The following is a 15,486-nucleotide window of genomic DNA, read 5'->3' as shown; positions in this document are numbered from 1 at the left end:
GAAGGAAGGAAGGAAGGAAGGAAGGAAGAAGGAAGGAAGGAAGGAAGGAAGGAAGGAAGGAAGGAAGAAGGAAGAAAAGGAAGGGAGGGAGGGAGGGAGAAAGAGAGGGAGGGAGGGAGGGAGGGAGGGAGGAAGGAAGGAAGGAAGGAAGGAAGGAAGGGAGGGAGGGAGGGAGGGAGGGAGGGAGGGAAAGAAGGAAGGAAGGAAGGAAGGAAGGAGGAAGGAAGGAAGGAAGGAAGGAAGGAAGGAAGGAAGGGAGGGAGGAGGAGGAGGGAGGGAGGGATAGAGGGAGGGAGAGAGGGAGGGAGGGGAAGCAGGGAGGGGGAGGCAGGGAGGGAGATAGGGAGGGATGAGAAAGGAAAGAAGGAAGGGAGGAAGAGAGGAGGATGGAAGAAGGAAGGAAGGAAGGAAGGAAGGAAGGAAGGAAGGAAGGAAGGAAGGAAGGAAGGAAGGAAGGAAGGAAGGAAGGAAGGAAGGGAGGGAGGGAGGGAGGGATAGAGGGAGGGAGAGAGGGAGGGAGGGGGAAGCAGGGAGGGGGAGGCAGGGAGGGAGATAGGGAGGGATGAAGAAAGGAAGAAGGAAGGGAGGAAGAGAGGAAGGAAGGATGGAAGGAAGGAAGGAAGGAAGGAAGGAAGGAAGGAAGGAAGGAAGGAAGGAAGGAAGGAAGGAAGGAAGGAAGCGGAGGGAGGGAGGGAGGGAGGGAGGGAGAAGAGAAGGAGGAAGGGAGGGAGGGAGGGAAGGAGGAAGGAAGGAAGAAAAGGAAGGAAGAAAAAGGAAGGGAGGGAGGGAGGGAGGGAGGGAGGGAGGGAGGGAGGGAGGGAGGGAGGGAGGGAAGAGGAGGAAGAGAAAAAGAGTGAAAGACAAAACAGGGATCAGATGCCCCTAGTGATGATTCCTAACCTACAAGTTCCCGTGGAAATCGCCCTCCACTTCTTCCTTCTGCCACCGTCACCTGAATGCTCTCTCTCGTAAGCATAGTCACTACTTCCGCGCACACCTGTGCCAAGGCTGCTTAGGCAGAGCCGCTGGTTCCTGGGGGCCTGTCCACGGAAAGGGGTGGGAGACGGAGCACCGTGACAGTGTCTGCCTGAGACCGCGGCCAGCCGCCCTCCCACACCCGCTGGCGCGCGTTGCCACAAGAGCCAGGCAGATGCCTCCTTCCTCCAGGTGAACGCTAATTACTGTTTGCACCCTGCTTGAGATCCGCAGATGAAAGGAGTCGTAAAAGTAGAGAGTGTTATTACCTGGCGGAGAGACCATAGGCTCTCATTTCGCTCTGGAAACCGATCAAGCAGGAATTGTCGAATCATGAGACGTAAGGTTGAGCGAATCGTGCACTTGTTATAATTAATTTGAGCTTAGGCTGCAAACGCAGTGACATGTTTCCTTTAAATAAAGGTACGTCCTCGCGGGGCTGTGGGAATCTATACGGGTCTCCGCCTGGCAGCCGGGAACCCCAGATTCTCAGGAGTGGGCTAGAGGCAGGGAAACCATTGCGGGTCTCACTTCTGGTGAGGCCGGGAAGCCCTGTGGGCAGGGCCTTGCTTGGAACACGGCTTCTACATCATCTTCTGCCTCCTGGACCCTGAGGGAGAGGGCAAGAAGTGGCAGAACTCTTGCCACTTCCTGGGGATCTAGAACTGGCGCTGAATTGAACGGGCCTCTTGAGTCTGCCCCTCGCTGAGTCCCTGAGTCCACCTTGCGATTGCTCAGGCTTTCTCGGGACACGTAAATCGGCTGTGGGACAGGGAGCATCAGCGGACAAGAATGCTCGGGGCCAGAGCGACAGCACGGCTGGTAGGGGGTTTGCCTCGCATGCCTTTGACCTGGGTTCAATCCCTCGCACCCTCTAGGGTTCCCTGAGCCCCTCCAGGAGGGATCCCTGAGCACAGAGCCTGGAATAATCCCTGAGTACTATTGGGTGGGACTCTTTTTTTTTTCCAGCTTTCTGGGTCACACCAAGCTATGCTCAGGGTCACTCCTGCTCTGCACTCAGTAATTACTCCTGGAAGTTGCTCAGGGGACCATATGGGATGCTGTGGATCGAACCCGGGTCTGCCACGTGCAAAGCAAACACCCTCCCCACTGTGCTATCACTCCAGTCCCATGTTGGGTGTGACTCAACAAAACAGGACAAAAACCAGAAAGAATACCAAGTGCTGACTTCTTTAAAAAACTTGGTTGTGGGGGGCCGGAGTGATAGCACAGCAGGTAGGGCGTATTGCCTTGCACGAGGCCAACCTGGGTTCGATCCCCGGCATCCCCACTATGGTCCCCCAAGCACCGCCAGGAGTAATTCCTGAGTGCAAAGCCAGGAGTAACCCCCTGAGCATCTCTGGGTGTGACCAAAAAAAAAAAAAAAAACTTGGTTGTGTTTTTTTTTTAAAAAAGGGTCATTTTCTTTTTTTTTTCTTTTTTCCTTTGGAAGTAGAAAGGCTTATTGGAAAGTAGGAGGGAAAGGGAAAGAAACTCCCAGCTGGAGAGGAATTTAGTATAGGACTAAGTTGGAAGAGAAAGCCAATTTCTTACTACTCATTTTACCCTTGGATATTTACTAAACATTTTCTATAAACAAGTACTTGACTTGGCACTTTGGGAACCAGAAAGAGCAAAGCGAGCCCCAAGTGCAGATTCAGCAAGAGCAGGGCCTTCCCTGGGAAGGGAGCCTGGGATGTAATAGTTGCTCAATAAACACGTGCAGAATGAGTGTACGATTAGATTGTGCCCGAGAATGGGCGGGGGGCACAGCTCACGCCCCAGAAGCCCATCTATCAAGGAGTCGGGCAACGAAGCAAGCCTGGGGGAAATCCATCTCCTTTCTCACTCTACAGCTGATGCCAGAACTGTTCCATGCAGTTCTGTTTCTTCCACGCCTCGTGGGTCCTGTATCTGGAGGTGGCCACAATTTCCCCAGCCTCTCTTCCAGGCTCAGAGAGCTGTAGTTCTCTACCCCGGTTAGTGGTGACAAATGCGTCTGGATCTTCTCCCCTGGGAAACCAAGTGATTTCAGCCTCAGGATAGAGACCGGGAAACCCCAAGTACAGTTACACCAGTAGACAGTACCAGAGGATGTTTGTTTGTTTATTTGTTTTCAAATCTTTCTTGCAGTACAAAGTTTCACACCATAGAAACATTTGGTCAGGGGCCGGAGCAGGCGGTAGAACAGCTGGTTGGGCAATTGCCTGCTACGTGCAGCCAACGTAGATTTGATCTCCTGCATCCCCTATGGCCCGCTGAGCCCCACCAGAGGTGATCCCTAAGCTCAGAGCCAGGAATCAGCCATGAGCATCACTAGAATGTGGCCCCCAAAGCAAAAAAACAAAAATCTCTGGCTCATGGTACTCTTCTTTCTTGGGGTGTATGTGTGTGTCTTGAGAAACCTACCCCTGGGGCTGGAGTGATAGCACAGCAGGGAGGAGGTTTGCCTTGCACTCAGCAGACCCGGGTTTGATTCGCAGCAACCCATATGGTCCCCCGAGACTGCCAGGAGTAATTTCTGAGTGCAGAGCCAGGAATAACCCCTGAGCATCACCAGGTGTGACCTGGGTTCGATTCCCAGCATCCCATATGGTCCCCTGAGCACCGCCAGGAGTAATTCCTGAGTGCAGAATCAGGAGTAACCCCTGTGCATCACTGTGTGTAATGCAAAAAGAAAGAAAGAGACAAAGAGAGAGAGAAGGAGAGAAGGACAGGGAGAGAAGGAGAGAGGGAGAGAGGGAGAGGAGAGAAAGAGAGAAAGAGAGAAAGAAAGAAAGAAAGAAAGAAAGAAAGAAAGAAAGAAAGAAAGAAAGAAAGAAAGAAAGAAAGAAAGAAAGAAAGAAAGAAAGAAAGAAAGAAAGAAAGAAAGAAAGAAAGAAAGAAAGAAAGACCAAAATAGAGAAACCTATCACCCCCAAATGTTTTGAGAGGCTGGAGAGATAGTACAGCTGGTAGGGTGCTTGCCTTGCACATGGCTGACCTGGATTGAATCCCCAGCACCTATGGTTACCCAAACCCTGCCAGGAGTGATCTCTAAGCATGAAGCCTGAGCACCACAGAATGGCCCCCACCACACACACACACACACACAATGTTATTTGGGGCTCATAAGAACGCATTTATGGGACTGGAGCAATAGCACAGCGGGTAGTGTGTTTGCCTTGCACGCGGCTGACCCGAGTTCGATCCCCAACATTCCATATAGTCCCCTGAGCACCGCCAAGGGTAATTCCTGAGTGCAGAGCCAGTAGTGACCCCTGTATATTGACGGGTGTAACCCAAAAAGTAAAAAAATAAAATTAGAATGCATTTATTGTTACATGGGACATTATTTTGGGAGGGACCCCATGTTGGCACACTCTTGCATTAGAAATGGAGGTTTGCAGTTCCTATCTAAATCTTGGACTGAAACTAGATTTTCTTCTTCCTCACTTGAACTTTGGGTTTTCTCTTTGGTGTTCTTGCTTGTTTTGACAGCAGAGCCTTAGACATGGGTCATCATTCCCCTGCTGGTCTGGGGAGAGTCCCTTTCTCTCTCTGAGACACGGCCTGGTGCTCGGCAGATGCCATCAGACACGCCCTCGGAACTTGTCTTTAGTCATCGCTTTCCCTGACCTCATCCAGGTCTCACTACCCATTGTACTAATCAGAGAGAGAGAGAGAGAGAGAGAGAGAGAGAGAGAGATAAGTAACTGTTATAAATAGAAGGCTTGCAAGGAAGACTGGGAGTGGGTCAATCACACCCCAACTCTCCAAGATTTCCCTAGTGTGGCAGAAATGCAGGAATGATGAAGCAGGTGATATAGAGGTCCCCGTTGTCTTCACCTTCATCTAAGGCAGACTTTCGTAAGAGACGAGGGGGGATGGGGGGCGGGAACAAGACCCTGCTGGGAGGGTCAGGGAGAGGATCAGCATTGTTGGAGCTGAGCAGACCAGGAGGTTTGCTCCAGGGTCTCCTGAGTACTGCCTAGGAGACTGTCTCCCCTGCCCAAATAAGAAGAGCCGGGAAAATTCCACCATATGTGCCACTGGGACCACCCCAGGCCGCCATGGTGAACTGGCTCAGCCATCCACACAAACCCGTTGGCTGTTCCTGCGACAGGCTCACGGCGTTGGCATCACTGGGCCCACCGACGCCTCATCCCTCCTCGCACCTTTCAACGTCTCAGCGCTGACTGCCGGTGGTTTCGCTCTCCGCGGTAGGGACTATTGGAAAATACTGTCAGAACCAATCTTTTCCCCCCTTCACTGTGGTGGCGCCCGTTCCAAAGTCCGTGTGTCTTTCTTCTCGATTTCTCCCTCTTCTGTCCCCCCACCCCCAGACCGCACCCACCCCTAGCTGAGCAGAAGAAGCATTTCCGGTTTGTGAGCCAAAGAACTGTTGCCTGCGCCCCCACCCCCCCCCCCCACGCCCCGCCACCGGGTGAGGTTTCAGAACCATGGAGAGCGGGTCGGGCGGTACCCATGCAGTTCCGCCTGCCTTGGAACCCGACAGCTAGTTGGATGAAACAAGTCTGAAAAGACGCTTTGTAGTGAGAGCACTTGATCCCCAGAGCTTGGGAACGCCAGTGACTCCATCCCACCCAGCCCATCCCATCTGGCCCTGGCGGCTGAGCTCATGTCAGCCCACCTGGCATTCCACCTTCCTCCCGCCACCGCCAGGGGCTCACCGGAGCCAAGCCGAGGAGCCGGGCCAGCGCTGGGGGCATTGTTCTAACCCTGCCAAGGCTCCAGCCATTGTGTGGGCCTGGGAGAGCTGCTCGGGCCTCTTCAGCCCAACACTGTAATTTTATCAACTCTGGCTCAGAGAAACCTATATTTATAATGCTAATTAGGAGGGCACACGTTTAAATTGAGTGGAAGACTGGATCTCGGAGAGTCCAATCACGCGAGGCTGGAGCAATAAGCAGTCAGCGGCAGACCCGGCCTTTCTAGCCCTCTCCAAGTCTTTGAAACGGGGCTCCCTCTTGCCAAACAATTTCTCTGTTGGATTCAAAAGAGGAGAGCGGGAGTCAGGGATTGGGGGGTGAGGCGGGGGGGGGGTGCGGGGCAGGGGACGGGCATGGGGGGGGGGGGGCGGGGGGTGAGGGAGCGCTGTAGAAATATGCCCCAGCTCAGAAAACTTCGCCCGTTTATCTGCCGCCTGCATAATATATTTCTCCGTGCAGGGGGAAAACATGGCTCTTCTGTTATCTAATTGTTTCCTGACACATTTAGCAACATTTCACACTCTTGCAAGTGACATTAACATTGCTGACAGTGGCGGTGCTTTCATTCCATGGGCTTTCAGTTGCCGCCAGGATGCAAACGGGCTTGGGAAAAAAAGGCGAGAAAGGCATTATTTATGAAAAGAGAAAGTTGGCCGGGTCGGACCCTGTGGGTGCGTATTAATTTTGCTGATTCTAGTCAATTTGAAAGGGGGGGGGGGGGAGAGAGACAGTGTATGTGCATTTGTGTTTAAGGCATGTGTGAACCCAGAGACTATATGCGTGTGTTTGTGTTTGTGTGTGTGTGTGTGTGTGCGCATGTGTGCATGCCCCCACACAAAACCACTTCTCCAGCACTGAACCAAGAGACCGCTAGAATCTGGAAGGTCCCAATACTGCGTGTGTATCAAGGAGATTCTTCAGAGTCTTTCCTTCTGCCTCTTTTCCGCCACGACCCAGCACCGATCAATCATCTTTGGCCCAGCCCTAAGGCTCAGGGACCCAGGGGGCCTGTGGTCCCCCTCCTGAGGTCCCCTCCTGCTGTCCCCACTGGCGTCTTGCTGTCTCCGGAGTGCGTTCTCGGCCAGCCTGTGGCTCCTGCCTTTGTAGGACTGGTCCAGAGATATTGGAAGATTGATTCTGACCTCCTGGAAGAAGGTCAGGGAAAAGGCAGTTAGAGGGGCCGGGGAGATGGCTCCAAGGGCTGGAGCACAGGCTTCTCATGCCGGAAGCCAGGGTTCAACCCCGAGCATCACATAGTCTCCCCCAAACCCTGTGGGATGCATCTCCAGAGAACAACTTCTGAAAACTGCTAGGTGTGGATCCCAGCCACTCAAAACAGTGGGAAATATGGGAAAGAAACACATAAACGTCACTCGTGGCCTTGATGCCATTTTTTTTCATTGAGATCATCACTGTATCACTGCCATCCCATTGATCATCGATTTGCTCGAGCGGGCACCAGTAGCGTCTCCATTCGTCCTAGCCCTGAGATTTTTAGCAGCGTTCTTCCCAACGGTGCCACATAGGAGGCTCTTTCAGGGTCAGGGGAAGGAGACCCATCATTGTGACTGTTTTTGGCATATCGAGTGTGCCACGGAGAGCTCGCCAGGCTCTGCCATGTGGGCAGGATGCTCTCGGTACCTTGCCGGCTTCTCCGAGAGGGAGAACTAGGCTAGAAGAGGTCGCGCAGTTTTAGATTTGCAAGGTTGTTCACTGTCTCCTCCCTCTGAGGATCAATGACCCTCCACAACTGCTCTGTCCCATGACCCCTTCTCTCCCCCTCCCAGAGCCCCTGGCAGCCACGCCTCGATGTTCGGTTTGCAGCAGCTCAGAGTGAGTTGCCTGTGGGCGTTATCTGTTCACATTCTACCGCACGTATGAGAGAGCTCGTCTGGGTTTGCCTTGTTCCCCCCAGACTCGTATCACTTAGCATGAACCCCTCCATCCAGGTTGCAAGAGACGAGATGATTTTTATCTTTCCTCAGAGCCAAGTCTTTGGCCATTATGTAGACAGGCCATGATCTCTTTATCCCCTCCTCTATCTCCGTCACTGGGCACTTGGGATGATGCCTCCAGCCCTGAGCTCTGGTGAACTGAACGAGGCTGCAATGAGTGTCAGGGTGTATGTCTCCTTGCGGATTAAGCCCTGGGGGGGCTTATTCCCTCCTGGTGATGGAAGCTCTAGTCTTAATTTTCTGAGAAGTGGGCTGGAGTGACAGCACAGCGGATAGGGCGTTTGCCTTGCACGCGGCCGGCCCCGGGTTCGATTCCCAGCATTCCATAGGGTCCCCTGAGCACCGCCAGGAGTAATTCCTGAGTGCAGAGCCAGGAGGAACCCCTGTGCATCACCAGGTGTGACCCCCCCAAAAAAAAAGCAAAAAAGAATTTTTTTCCGAGAAGTTTCCATGCCAATTTCCATGGAGGCTGGATCAGGCTTGAGTCCCAGCAGTAGCCAAGAGTCCCCTTTCACCGCATGCTAGCTAACACTGGCTGTTTCCATTCTTTTTGCAGTGGGACGTTCTCGCTGGTGAGAGGCGATGCCTCCATGCCATTCTGATTTGCATTTCCCTGATTGTCCATGACAGCCAGCATTTTTTTCCATGCATGTTGATCATCTTTAGTTCTTTCTTAAGGAAGAGTTTGTTTGGGGTGGAATTGCTCGGGATTTTTCTTGGTTGTTGAACTGAGTCTTATGGATGCTTTATATATCTTGCACCTTAATCCCTTTGTCTGATGTATGAATATTTTCTCCCATTCAGTGGGACATCCTTATTTGGGGGGGCACCATTTCTTTTGCCATGCAGAAGTTTTTTAATTAGATATAGTCCCATTTGTCTGTTTTTGCTTTTATTTGCCAGCGGAGTTACCTCATTGAAGACTCCTCTGAGGTCAGTATTGCAGAACATTAGACCTACATTTTCCTCAATATATTTTACAGGTGTGGTTCTAGGTTTTCTCGCACCATCTGTTGAAGAGGATTTCCTTGCTTCACTTCAAGAACTGGGCACCTGTGTCATAGATTAACATAGTAAATAGTGTTTACTTCTGGAATCTAAATTTATTCCACGGACCTAGAGTCTCTTTATTTAATTTCTTATTCCAATTCCAACACTAGTTTTGATTATTTTAGGATATAGATTAAAATCAGGTAGTGCAATGCTTCCCATCTCTTCTTTTTTGCAGAATTTCTTTGTCTATTCTAGGGCGGGTTATGGTTCCATACAAATTTTTAGAAGTTTTTGTTCTCCGTGCTTGAAGAGTGCACAGAGTGCACAGAGAATTTTGATGGCGATTTCATTGACTCTGTACATGCCTTTGAGTGGGACGAGTATTTTAATAGTACTGATCCTTCCAGTCCATGAACAAAGTTATGTTTTGATTTCCTTGTGTCAAATTTTATTTATTTGAGTGGTTATTTATAAGTTTCACTAAACAGATCTCTCACCTCCTTGGATAAGATGGTTCCTAGATAATTGAATATCTGGGGCATGGTGGTGGGTGGGATGTAAGTTTTTTTCTCTTTGACATTGCTGTTTACATGCCAGATTGTAGCAGATTTCTGAGCATTGATTTTGTAGCCTACTGCATTATTGTAAATATTTATTATTTCTAAGGCTTTTTGTAGTATCATCAGAGTTTTCTATGTAGTCTCATGTTACCTGTGAATAATGGTATCTAACTTCTTTTTATCAATTTGAATCTCCTTAATTTCTTACTCCTGTCTTAATGCTGTGACCCAGACTTCCAATTATCTGTTAAATAACAGAGGTGAGAGTGGGCATCCTTGTCTCGTGTCTAATCTTAGGGAAAGGTTTTCCATTCCCCTCCCCCCTTATGTAGAACATTGAGTATGGGTTTGATACATGTGGCCTTTACTATCTTACATTATGTTCTTCCAGCCCCTATTTTGAGATCAATCCCCCATTCTTTATCTCTGTGTGTAGGCATAATAGTATTGAGAATTCATGGAATTTTAGTGCTGAAGGAAAAAGCTTATTCTACCTTTCTGCCACCATGGTTCCACAGATCTGCCTGGCCAGCTTATACCACTTGGAATAGCTCTTCTCTCTTTCTGTAGCACATAACAATGCCTCTGTGTGCCTGCCTGCCTGAGTCACAGAGATTCGAACTTGAATCTTGGTTTTTTCCCCTATGACCTACTTGTGTGACCTATTTCCACAAGCCTCAGTTTTCTCCTCCATAAACTGGAGATAATAATAATAATACCTTCCAGAGAGTAAGTTTTGAAAGGATTAGAAAAATTATGGACTGTAAAATGCACTAGATATTGCCCAGGATGTCATGGTCACTGTGGAATGTGAATATAAGATCCTCCCATGGGGGGTACAGGTTCTACTGTGGCTAAGACTGAGTGTCACGCTGCTTTAGAGTGCTGGGTGCTGTTGTGTGCTGATGCATTAGCCCTGCTTGTATTGAGTCTGGGTAAGCTATTTTTCTTCTAAGTCATAAAACCAGCTAGCACCAAGATAACCACCAAAGAGAACCTGGTCTCCTAATTCCAGCGCTCTAACCACCCTGCTTCTGGGGAATTGTAAGTACAAGGCAACGCCTTGGAAAGGAATGTTCTGTGGAGGTTTGAGAGATAGCGCAGTGGGGAGGGTGTTTGCCCTGCATGCAGCCTACCTGGGTTCCATCCCAGAAACCCTATATGGTCCCCAAGCACCACCAGAAGTGATCCCTGAGCGAAGAGCCAGGAGGGAGCCCTGAACATTGCCAGGTGTGGTCCCAAAACCAAAAATAGAAAAAAGGAAACAGAAAGAACTGCCCTGGGGAAGAATAGACTAATGCACTGAAATTACACCCAGCTGAGAAACTGGACCTCAGACCAGCCTCTTCCACACTTTCCATTTCGGTTTTGTCTTTGAAGGGGGAGTTTTTCTGCCTTCTACTTGTGACCACTGATTGACTTCCAAGATCTCGACTCTTTGCACCTTATCACGGACCCTCTCGGGAGGACTAGGTGGAATATCACGAGTGTGGGGGAGCAGAAAAGTAAAACAGACGGGGCATCTGCTGCCTGCAGGCTCTGCTTTTATCCCTCTTGTCCCTAAAGCACATAGCAAAACACAGCCTGACAGTAGAAAACTATGTGGGCTTTGTGGACAAAGCCTTTGAAAACCCTTCCAATAATGAGAATGAAAACAATTATCATTTGTAGAGCACTTTGCCATTTGCAGTGTTCTTTCCGTTGTTATTTAATCTTCAGAATGTCCTAGAAAGGGAATCAGACATCTCCCCCCCTTCCCACGACTCTGCTTCTGGATGCTAGTAGGACTTAGCATTTGCGAGAGGACATTTCTACAAATGTCTCATTTGATACCGACGAGGCTCTGTGAAGTAGGTCTGCACACACAGTCTTAGCAAACAGCAGAGTTCAGGAAAATCAGGGGGGTCCTGCCGAAAGTCACCCAGGAAGCCAGAGGCAGAGCCAAGACTTGGACGTCGGTCTGATCATCACCGTGCCAGTCACATTGCCACATCGGGGATCAGTAGCTGGTCGTTACAAAGGTTAATTAAATCCCGTTGTCCTGTCTTGTGCTAAGCTGAGAGGCAGAGCTCCTGGGCTCCAACCCTCCTTCCCAGCCAACTTCGCCCCCTCTGTGCCGCGGTAGGCTCGTCTTTGAAATGGAAATAATCTGACCTACCCCGAAGTGCAGCTGTGAGATGAGACATCATGATTCATGCACAGAGCTTGGAAATAATTCCTGGTCTAGCCTACGAGCTTAAATCTTTTCGAGGGATGATGTGGTTACTTCCATGTCCCATAAATCCAAGAAGGCATATGAAACAGGAGGAAGCTAGATTCCCACATGATATGACCGACATTGTCCAAGGAAATGTTGTTGTTGTTGTTGTTGTTTTAATTAAGTTTGGGCTTGGGCACACAGTTTATGTAAATCTCTACACATACACCCCTCTGCCCCAGATCAATTCTGGGGGTGGTTCTGGTGGGATTGGGCCACCCCTGATGGTGCTCAGGGCTTATTCCTGCCTCTGCACTCAGGGATCACTGCTGGTGAGCTTGGAGATGTGCTATGGGATTCCAGGGACCAAACCCAGGTAGTTGCATGCAAGACAAATGCCCTACCTGCTGTCCTTTGCTCTGCCCTTACCAAATAAATTCTTTTGAGGGGATTGCACAGGTTCCCGAAGGGGGGAAAAATTCCAGGGTATCTTCTGTATGTGACTCAGTAGAGGAATGGGTGAGATAAAGCCAGAAAAGATGGTGTTGCCCTTATGGTTTAGAGCTCTTGTCTCTCATACCTTGACAGTGCTGAGTCACAGCCCCCGAGGGGAGTCCCCGAGGGGAGTCCCCGGGGTGGGGAACGTGCATAACCAGAGGGCAGGTTCTGAAGTCAGCAGATGAACCTACAAACACAGTCACAGCAGCCCTATGGACGGTCCATTAGATAGGTGCCCTCCTCCCCTACTTCCGCCGTGGACACTAACACTGACCCTTCATGGAGCCCAGTATCAGCCCTTCCTCCCTCTGGTGATCACAGACTCCTTCATCGACACCTGAAGAAATTGCAGTGCAAGAGTCTAGACACTTGTTTTAAGGGCAGACATCACATTTCGAATCAAACTCAAAGGGACAAGGGAAGAGCAGAGGCTATGGAAGTCAGGTGGGGAAGACGTGAGTCAGGAAAAGGGGGACACATTTTTTTTAATCTCCAACCGTGCATACTTGAGAATTATAATGCAACAATGCAATGCTTCAACTGGACTGGAGCAATAGCACAGAGGGTAGGGTGTTTCCCTTGCATGCAGCCAACCCGGGTTCGATTCCCAGCATCCCATAGGGTCCCCTGAGCACCACTCAGGAGTAATGAGCCAGGAGTAACACATCACCAGGTGTGACCCAAAAAGAAAAAAAAAGATGCTTCAATTATAATTAGTAGAATCAAAATCAATGAGTAGGGAGATAGATACTGAGGAGGGGGCCAAGACCCATAGCCTTAGCACCCAGCCACAGGGCGGATGCCACGCATGCAAGCAGTATATACCCAGTGAAAGTTTGCCCAGTGAACTGTGAGCATCAGTGCACACACTGGTACTTATTGAGTCCAGGCTCTCCGTGGGGTGCCACGTGGGGTGCCAGGACTCAGAGATGCATCACCCCCACGCTCTGTCCCGTCACCCACAGGCTCACGAATGAGTCAGACACATATGTCTATGTGTCTGATAAACAAGCCAACACTTCTCCAAGGACAATGGGAGAAGTCAGTTCTGCGTGCCAGTGAGTGAGATGAGGGTAACAGCTTCCTCTAGAAGGTGATGCTCGGGCTGAGAACAGCTGTGAGAAGGTGGCATCTTTCGTGAGGAGGGAGGGACGGGAGGAGAGAATGATCTTCTCTGAGGTGGTGAGTATCGGGAGAAGGGGTTTTTTTTTTAGGGGGGAATCATTTGTGCAAGGGTTGAAATGGTGTTGTGTAGCAGTGCTGAGTGGAGAGACCGTTGGGAGAAGGAGCATGATAGGAGTAAACACGCGTACATGCAAGCGTAGGGAGGAGAAAGCTTAGGAATTCAGGAGGCTCCTAATCAGAAGCACGAATCAGAGTCCTGCTGACGGGTGGACGTCCAGCATGGTCCATGGGGGTGGCTGCTAGTCATGGGTGGGAGCATCCGGTGAAATTAATAAGCATCTCTGCTCCTCAGTGCCCTGCCCCCCCCTCCCCGGTATCCAACCCCATGCTCCTAGAACAGGGAAGTTGTGCCGGATGGTCTGACTTAGCCGAGTACTCACGGCTAAAATACTCACCGCTCCCGTCTCAGAGGAGCCAGGGCCTGCGATTAAGGTGGATTAAGGTGCGTGTGTCAGGAAGCAGGAATGTCTGGTCGGAATGATGGAGGTCCATTCCCCAGCAGTCTTGTGGATCAAGTAGCTTTGGCCCTCCCCATTGGGAAGTTGCCCCGAGAACCGGTCTCTCACCTCGTGAAGATGAAAAGGCAAGCTGTGGAGATGCAGAGAGATGTCCTCTCATCTCCAAACCCCACCCACCATCATGGTTGCTGTCTGTTTTGTGTTGGAGGCTGTCTCAGTGATGCCCACGACTTCAGGACTTCTATTTAGTAATAGAGTGATATTGGCCAAGTCGAGTCATCTTGATGGATGATCTTAGATTCCCCTCCACCTTAGGCACAGTGCTTTTGATTTTACAGGACAAAAACCAGCTCCCAGTAACTTAAAGAAATTAAAAAGAAGGAAGGGGAACTTAGGAGGAGCTCAACCTACCTCTAGAAATCCCTTGGTTCAATTCCTGGTACTTTAACAAAATTAAATTAAAAAGAGGGCAGGGTGAAACGTCATTGATTCTTAGTTTCGTGGCAGTGTGGCTTCAGGTAAGTCTGAATCAAGGTGCTCTGTGAGTACTACCAGGAATGTCTCTCCCTTCATCTCTCATTCCTGCTACCATTCCTATGGACTCTGATATAGGATAGCCTCTTTCCCTGGGAGGCGGGATGGTCTCCCTGCCATGGGAGAGCCAAGTATGCAGTAACTACATAAGCTTTGAAGTGACTAAGCCATGGAGAATTTTCAGTTTTCAACTCAAGAATTTTCTCCTCCCCTTCCCCCCCACCCTCCCGCAATCTTTCTTTCCTATGTGGGTGGTCACTGTGGCTCTTGGCTCTTTCCAAGAGAATCCTCGTTTCATCCCAGGTTAATTACCTCCGCCTGTTAGACCAGCTCTATGACATATATTCCCAACCAGAACAGCGAGTGAGGTATTCACTTTTTCACATCATTTCTTTTTTTTTTCTTTTTGGGTCACACCCGGCGATGCACAGGGGTCACTCCTGGCTCATGCACTCAGGAATCACCCCTGGCGGTGCTCAGGGGACCATATGGGATGCTGGGATTCGAACCCGGGTCAGCCGCGTGCAAGGCAAACAAACGCCCTACCCGCTGTGCTATCGATCCAGCCCCCACATCATTTCTTATCCAGTGGGAAATAATAGGACAAACCAATCAAGCTTGGCTTTGAAAGTTCGGCTTTCCGGGTTCAAACCCCAGTCGGGTTTTCCCGCTTAAAAGAGTGATGTGAAGAAAATTAGACCATTCTAACTTCAGCTTCTCCATAATAGGGAAGAGAATTGTGCCTTGCTTGTACAAAAGTTATATACGCAAAATACTTAGCTCATTTCTTAGCGCAATGCAAGGTCCCATATATAATTAGTGGGTGAGTTCACTGAAATTATTCCTTTGGAAGTAATTTTTACTGCTACTATTTTGTTTCCCTCACCCCCCCACCCCCCAGCCCCAAACATGTCTCCCTGTCCCACAAAATATCCTGACACCTTGTCGCTTCCTAGATCAATTATCCCGCATCGTGTCCACAGAACGTTTTAATATCTGCTCGCCATGAATCTTGTGAATGAAAAAGGAACCAGTTGTTTTCAGTAAATTTGGAGAATTGATCTGCAACCTTCCCTCTGCCGTAAATTAGTGAATGTATTAAAACAATTGGGCAGAGCAGCAATTTTGCAGAGGAGATTTACTGCCTGGGGGAGAGAGAGAGGCCATGGGAAGCCCTTTAATCTTGGGTAGGAGAGCGAAATCCAAATCCACATCAATTTATGGAGAGGGAAAAAACAAACGATCCTCTAAGGGGGGGCGTTTTCAGGGGCTGTGATTGCAGTAGACTATGAACCTGCGGAGTGGAGGGGCAGGTTCTCGGCTGGGGTGGATGTGGATGCCAAAGCTCAGAGCCTGGTGGGGAAATCATCTAGAAGGTTGTAGAGCCTCTTCAACCTTCCCCCCCTCTCCTGGTCCATT

At 49.9% G+C, this 15,486-nt stretch overlaps 1 protein-coding gene across 11 annotated transcripts in view; it reads left to right on the top strand.

Moving 5' to 3' along the window:
• Positions 1 to 15,486, top strand: part of TENM2 (teneurin transmembrane protein 2) — a 1,321,709-nt gene that overhangs the window by 944,215 nt on the left and 362,008 nt on the right. The window contains exon 1 of one of the 11 annotated variants that reach the window (XM_055129744.1): positions 12,951 to 13,072. The exons of the other annotated variants lie outside the window; for them this stretch is intronic. The gene's annotated coding sequence lies outside the window, so the exon portion shown is untranslated. Of the gene's footprint in view, positions 1 to 12,950; positions 13,073 to 15,486 lie in introns of those variants that run through there. 11 annotated transcript variants of the gene reach the window in all.

This window comes from Sorex araneus, chromosome 2 (genome assembly GCF_027595985.1).
Source record: "Sorex araneus isolate mSorAra2 chromosome 2, mSorAra2.pri, whole genome shotgun sequence".
Taxonomy (NCBI): Eukaryota; Metazoa; Chordata; class Mammalia; order Eulipotyphla; family Soricidae; genus Sorex; species Sorex araneus.
Note: the sequence above shows the minus strand (reverse complement) of the source record. Positions and strands in the feature narration are given on the sequence as shown.